Source organism: Lacerta agilis, chromosome 1 (assembly GCF_009819535.1).
Source record: "Lacerta agilis isolate rLacAgi1 chromosome 1, rLacAgi1.pri, whole genome shotgun sequence".
Taxonomy (NCBI): domain Eukaryota; kingdom Metazoa; phylum Chordata; class Lepidosauria; order Squamata; family Lacertidae; genus Lacerta; species Lacerta agilis.
In genome coordinates, this window is record NC_046312.1 from 27,763,408 (window position 1) to 27,770,330 (window position 6,923).

A 6,923-nucleotide genomic window follows, 5' to 3' on the forward strand; every position below is an offset into this window, starting at 1 on the left:
TGATGGGCGGCATATAAAAAAGTCGTTGGTGTTGGTTTGGTGTTCTACGTTAGGGTTGGCACTGATGCCTCCCTATTGAGGTTACCGGTACTCACAATGCAGGGGAATACTATCAACTGAGTGGCAAAATTATAACCAAATTTGCACTGACTGTATCATATGTGTTGTTGGTATCCATCTGTCTCAGGAAACAATGGAGGAGTGCACCTTAGGAGGTGAAAGACAGTTTAGTATTAAAGTGTTAATTTATACAAACCTTCACTGGAAATCTTTTTCTACAGACCCCAAGTGCTCACATCTGAATCCTGCCAGGGCCAATAACAAAGACCATAACATAGGTGTTCTACTATTCTGTTACACTGGGTGAGGTCAGAATGAGACAAAGTTTTTGAAATTACCCTAAGGGGCTGCCAATAGTCAAGGAGGGGGTGTCATCATCAGCCTTATGCTTGTGCTGACCTGTTCAAGGATTTCACTAGGAACAAGGACCCAGACTGGGGTAGGAAGGCTAGAATAGAAGATAGCAGAAACCCCAATGGGTTCTATGTGGAGCTAACTTCAGGCACTAGGCCTCTTGGCAGAAAAACTCTGCATCACAAAGATGCCTGAAAACGTGGTATGAAGGCTGGCAACATTAACTCCACTTTATGTGAATCCCTTGCAGACGACCACAGTGCCTGAAGACAGACAGGTCATGTATCCACAGCAATGACCAGCAAAGGAATAACCACTGGGAGGAGCACAGACAGAAGAAATGTCATAATGTTTTCGTAATAAAAAAGCTCAAATTTTTTTTGCCCTGCACTCAAAAAATACAGGGCTTACCTTCTTCCTAAAAAAAGCTCAACAACAACTTTGACCTGAATGCCTAAAAAGGGGGTAAATCACTGCCCGTTTTTAACTCTGTAAATAGATCACAGTCTCTTGGGAGTTGACCACCCCTGCCATAGTGTACCTGCAGCAGCAAAACAGGACAGCTTCATCTGCCCCGCCTGTAATAAAACATGTCTCTCCCATATCCTTCTGTACAGCCACAGCAAGTACTGTAACTCTCCATTGGTTTGACTTAACCCCCAAAGGTGCACACTTGGGCAACAGTGGATGACAACAAGAGGGAATCTGAGTGACAATCTACCCTCGCTGAATTTCCCTCTTATGCAAATTAAAAGGTGCAAGAGGGGCTGGCCTCCTTTGTATCAGCCGCTAACCTACTGTCCATTAAATGTCAAATGCAACCAAGCCATAGACAAAGGAAGATAAGAATGGCTTCATTGTATCTGCAAAGCACTTTACGCAATGGTCCTGTGGCAGACGTAGGATTTAGATCTTCAAGATGCAGCACTCTGCCCATCAGCTCACTTTGGCAAAAATGCTGTTTTATGACATGTTTGCTTCCCCTTCCCGTATAATAGGCAAAACCTCCAGTAGTTCCTCCCATACCCCAGCTCACATTCAATATATTTATCAAGAATCAAAATCCTCCATAAAATGGAACGAACACCCCCCAACATCTCTCCACCGCCGCCACTGACAATAATCAAGGATAAATGTGCTCATCAGGAACAATGGAAGTGTTGATGGCAAGGGAAAACATTTGCAGGTGTGAGGGATGAAGCTTCCTGTACAGCTGGCTTTTAACTCGGGCCTCCCTACCACCAGAAAGGAGAATAATGACGAACACCACCATTTCCAGGAAGATGGGGCTGATTTCTTTTCTAAAGCTGTGCTAGAATAATTATGATGATGCTAAACAGATTTTTTAAAAAACGTTTAAAATACATTTTCTAGGAGAATCAAGAAAGAGAACAGAGCATCTTTTACTGAGCAGTAGCATTGTCAATATAGATATGCTCTTTCTGGGACACCAATAAGCTTGTTTTGCACTTCCCTGACTTGGTAGGAAGTTTCAGGGGCAGACTTTCTACAGGGCCAGTTTCCTAGGGAGAAGAGAGTACTGGAGGCTTACGGAGATTTTGAAATTTGGGGGGAGAATGTAGCTGGCACCAGGATCCCTTCAGCACCCCTTGTTACCAGCCACAGAGGGAATGCCATCAGTGGTTCAGTGGAGACTGGCTGATGCTCAGCTCTGTTTCTCTGAAACATCCAAATAATGAGAGGCCATGGGGGAGACCTGCCCAACAGTTCCTTTCAGCCTCCAGCCAAGCAGATAGGGAGGAGTGTCCAGTAAATAGTAGCCACCAATGTTCATCACATATAAGTTAAATTGCACCTGTGGTCACTCGTGCAACTGGGCAAGGGTCTGTCTTACTTTTGCACATTTAACCATACTGACACTATCAAAACTAATTCTGAATGAAGTTCTCTAGAAGTCCCATTTACTTTTCATTTTTCATTGTTCTTCCCACCCATACACAATGTTACGATGTTACACTGAGCATTTGATGGTTTTAATGGCTTACTCTGTTGCTTAGGATTTGTTTCACTGATGTAATCACTTTTAATTCCAGTGCTCTGCTATCTGTCGAAACAGATGTTAAACATGATTTGCCTTGACTTGCAACCTACTTTTTTTTTTAATCACTGGATCACAAGTCTTGTCCGAAAGGGAAATATGTGTCTATATCTGCCTTCTATCTGCATTTGTTCTCCTGATTCAAAATAATCTCCTTCTTGTGGCTCTTAACTACATAATCAAAATCTGAGCATGCGACAAAGGAAGAATACCCCAACTGTATAATACCATGTGCCCCAGAACACGAGGTAATTCTATAATCAAAGCCAAACTATTCTATTATTAGAATGTGTACCTACTTAGAGTGATTGGATTTCCTCTTTGTGTGACGGTGCCTGAAGAAATAGCTCAGGGTTTGTTTGTTTTTAAGTACAAAAATATTCAGAGATTATCCAAAACTGCCAAGGAAGAATGCTTTTATCTTCTTGATAAACAAATAACCAATCTCAAATATCCTGCATAAGCTCACAGCTTGCTCACGCATTACCCACAAAACACTAAAGACCAATTGATTCAATCAACAGAAGCAAATGATGAAAGATTGTCCTGAAAAAGAAAATGATAAACGATTACCTACCACTTCATGATGCAAGTAAAGGACTACATGTCTGAATACTCCGTGCATACAAAACAAAAACCACCCCTCATGTCTTCTCTTTTTGCTCATTTTTAATGCAAAAATCACCTATTCTTCCCAAGGGGAAGTATTCAACCATGCAATCCCACTGGCAGCCTCAAGGAGTGCAGTCCAGGGAAACCTTTACTACCAGATGTGTTATCTCAGGGGTCCCCAAACTAAGGCCCGGGGGCCGGATGTGACCCAATCGCCTTCTAAATGCAGCCCGCGGACGGTCCGGGAATCAGTGTGTTTTTACATGAGTAGAATGTGTCCTTTTATTTAAAATGCATCTCTGGGTTATTTGTGGGGCACCTTTCGAAAGGTGACATACAAATAAAATGATTGGTTGGTTGGAAGTAACTTTTTGCATTGTATATAATCATAGAATTGCAGAATTGTAGAGCTGGAAGGGACCCCAAGGGTCATCTAGCCCAACCCCCTGCAATGCTGGAATCTTAGCTAAAGCATCCACGACAGGTGGCCATCCAACCTCTACTTAGAAACCTCCAAGGAAGGAGAGTCCACAACCTCCCGAAGGAGACTGTTCCACTGTCGAACAGCTCTTACGGTCAGAAAGTTCTTCCTGATATTTATATTTTTCCAGACATGTGATGCCATTAAATATTCACAGCAGGCAAATCAAAGACAGCATGAACATCAAAATTGATATCACACTTGCCATTAGGATCACAGCATTTTCTGCAATTAGGAAAGTGATATTCTATATTGAAAATAATAAGTGGTGGAAAGCAAGGCTTGAAAGGCACAATTCAATTCTTAAATTACTGAGTCAGCCCACTAGCTACAATTGCATCTTTAATACCGAACATTTAGCTCTGTCATAAACATATTTACTCAGATGTAAATGCCACTAGATTCAATAAGGCTTCCACACAAATGCACATACTGTATATTACTTACTCATATCCCCTTTTCACTTTTTACCATGCAAGGTGGCTTACAAAGGAATAAATAAAATTGGCAAGAAAAATGTCAAAGTGCAAACTACACTTTATAATACAAACTTTGCATGAATGCATGCAGCCTCAGTGAGGCTTCCATGTAAATACACACAGCTTTTGGCTGAATCCAGTACAGTAGGTGCAGCAAAAGGAGTGTGTGCAATCCTACATCAAGCCTTTTTTGAGGTGTAGTACACTTTGTACAACTGCCAGCTAACCAGGAAAGTGCTACACAAGATTAGTGTGAAAAGTACACACCAGGCAAACATGGCATAAAAGAAACCAACTGTAATTACAGCCCAAGTAGTACTAAGTAAATATTAATGTACCATATGAAAGTTGCACCAGAAAGATACGGAGGTGTCATACACCCCAGGTAATGTGGTTGCTGACCTTGAGCCAGACATCCTGGAGAGTAAAGTCAAATGGGCCTTAGAAAGCCTCGCAAACAACAAGGCCAGTGGAAGTGATGATATTCCAGCTGAACTATTAAAAATTTTAAAAGATGATGCTGTTAAGGTGCTACACTCAATATGCCAGCAAATTTGGAAAACTCAGCAGTGGCCAGAGGATTGGAGAAGATCACTCTACATCCCAATCCCAAAGAAGGGCAGTGCCAAAGAATGCTCCAACTACCGCACAATCGCACTCATTTCACACGCTAGCAAGGTTATGCTTAAAATTCTACAAGGCAGGCTTAAGCAGTATGTGGACCGAGAACTCCCAGAAGTGCAAGCTGGATTTCGAAGGGGCAGAGGAACCAGAGACCAAATTGCAAACATGCGCTGGATTATGGAGAAAGCTAGAGAGTTCCAGAAAAACATCTACTTCTGCTTCATTGACTACGCAAAAGCATTTGACTGTGTCGACCACAACAAACTATGGCAAGTTCTTAAAGAAATGGGAGTGCCGGATCACCTCATTTGTCTCCTGAGAAATCTCTATGTGGGACAAGAAGCTACAGTTAGAACTGGATATGGAACAGCTGATTGGTTCAAAATTGGGAAAGGAGTACGACAAGGCTGTATATTGTCTCCCTGCTTATTTAACTTATATGCAGAATTCATTATGCGAAAGGCTGGACTGGATGAATCCCAAACCGGAATTAAGATTGCTGGAAAAAATATCAACAACCTCAGATATGCTGATGATACTACCTTGATGGCAGAAAGTGAGGAGGAATTAAAGAACCTTTTAATGAGGGTGAAAGAGGAGAGCGCAAAATATGGTCTGAAGCTCAACATCAAAAAAACTAAGATCATGGCCACTGGTCCCATCACCTCCTGGCAAATAGAAGGGGAAGAAATGGAGGCAGTGAGAGATTTCACTTTCTTGGGTTCCATGATCACTGCAGATGGTGACAGCAGTCACGAAATTAGAAGACGCCTGCTTCTTGGGAGAAAAGCAATGACAAACCTAGACAGCATCTTAAAAAGCAAAGACATCACCTTGCCGACAAAGTTCCGTATAGTTAAAGCTATGGTTTTCCCAGTAGTGATGTATGGAAGTGAGAGCTGGACCATAAAGAAGGCTGATCGCCGAAGAATTGATGCTTTTGAATTATGGTGCTGGAGGAGACTCTTGAGAGTCCCATGGACTGCAAGAAGATCAAACCTATCCATTCTCAAAGAAATCAGCCCTGAGTGCTCACTAGAAGGACAGATCCTGAAGCTGAGGCTCCAGTACTTTGGCCACCTCATGAGAAGAGAAGACTCCCTAGAAAAGACCCTGATGTTGGGAAAGATGGAGGGCACAAGGAGAAGGGGACGACAGAGGATGAGATGGTTGGACAGTGTTCTCGAAGCTACTAACATGAGTCTGGCCAAACTGCGAGAGGCAGTGAAGGATAGGTGTGCCTGGCGTGCTCTGGTCCATGGGGTCACGAAGAGTCGGACACGACTGAACGACTGAACAACAACAACAACAAATGAAAGTTGCGCCCTTTACTGATATATAAATATTAAAACTCCCTTTGCTTTTCGGTCCTTTATGGGATGGCAGGGTAGGGCTTAACTGAATTATTCAATGCTTCATTCCAGTGTATAAAAACAATTCCAAAAATCAAGATTCAGGTTACAAAACTAAATTTACTTCAGAATAGAGCCCCTCCGGCCTGGTGTTATTTTCTTGTAGGTGTATTCTGCAACATGTCATTGATGCAATAATACTGTAGTGCAGGCATAGGCGAACTCGGCCCTCCAGATGTTTCGGGACTACAATTCAAATAATCCCTGATCACTGGTCCTGTTAGCTAGGGGTGATGGGAGTTGTAGTCCCAAAACATCTGGAGGGCTGAGTTTGCCTATATCTGCTGTTGTGCATTGTTGTTATTGTTCAGTTCTTCAGTTGTGTCCAACTCTTCGTGACCCCATAGACCAGAGCACACCAGGCACCCCTATCCTCCACTGCCTTCCGCAGTTTAGCCAAACTCATGCCAGTCGCTTCGAGAACACTGTCCAACCATCTCATCCTCTGTCGACCCCTTCTCCTTGTCTTTCCCAACAACGGGGTCTTTTCCAGGGAGTCTTCTCTTCTCATGAGGTGGCTACTGCTTTGTCGTGGCGAAGGGGCTTGAATAACTCAGGGAAGCTATGAGCTATGCCATGCAGGACCACCCAAGATGGACAGGTCATAGCGGAGAGTTTAGACTAAATGTGATCCACCTGGAAAAGGAACTGGCAAGCCACTCCAGTATCCCTGCCAAGAAAACTCCACGGACAAAGACAACAGGCTGTAGTGCATTAGTGGTGGATTTATACTAGACCGTGCACACATTGGTCCATTTTATTGATCATTCTGTGATGACTCCCCATTGTTCTTATTATTGCTGTCTGTAAGGCAACTGTTGCACTAGTGTGCAACAAACAAA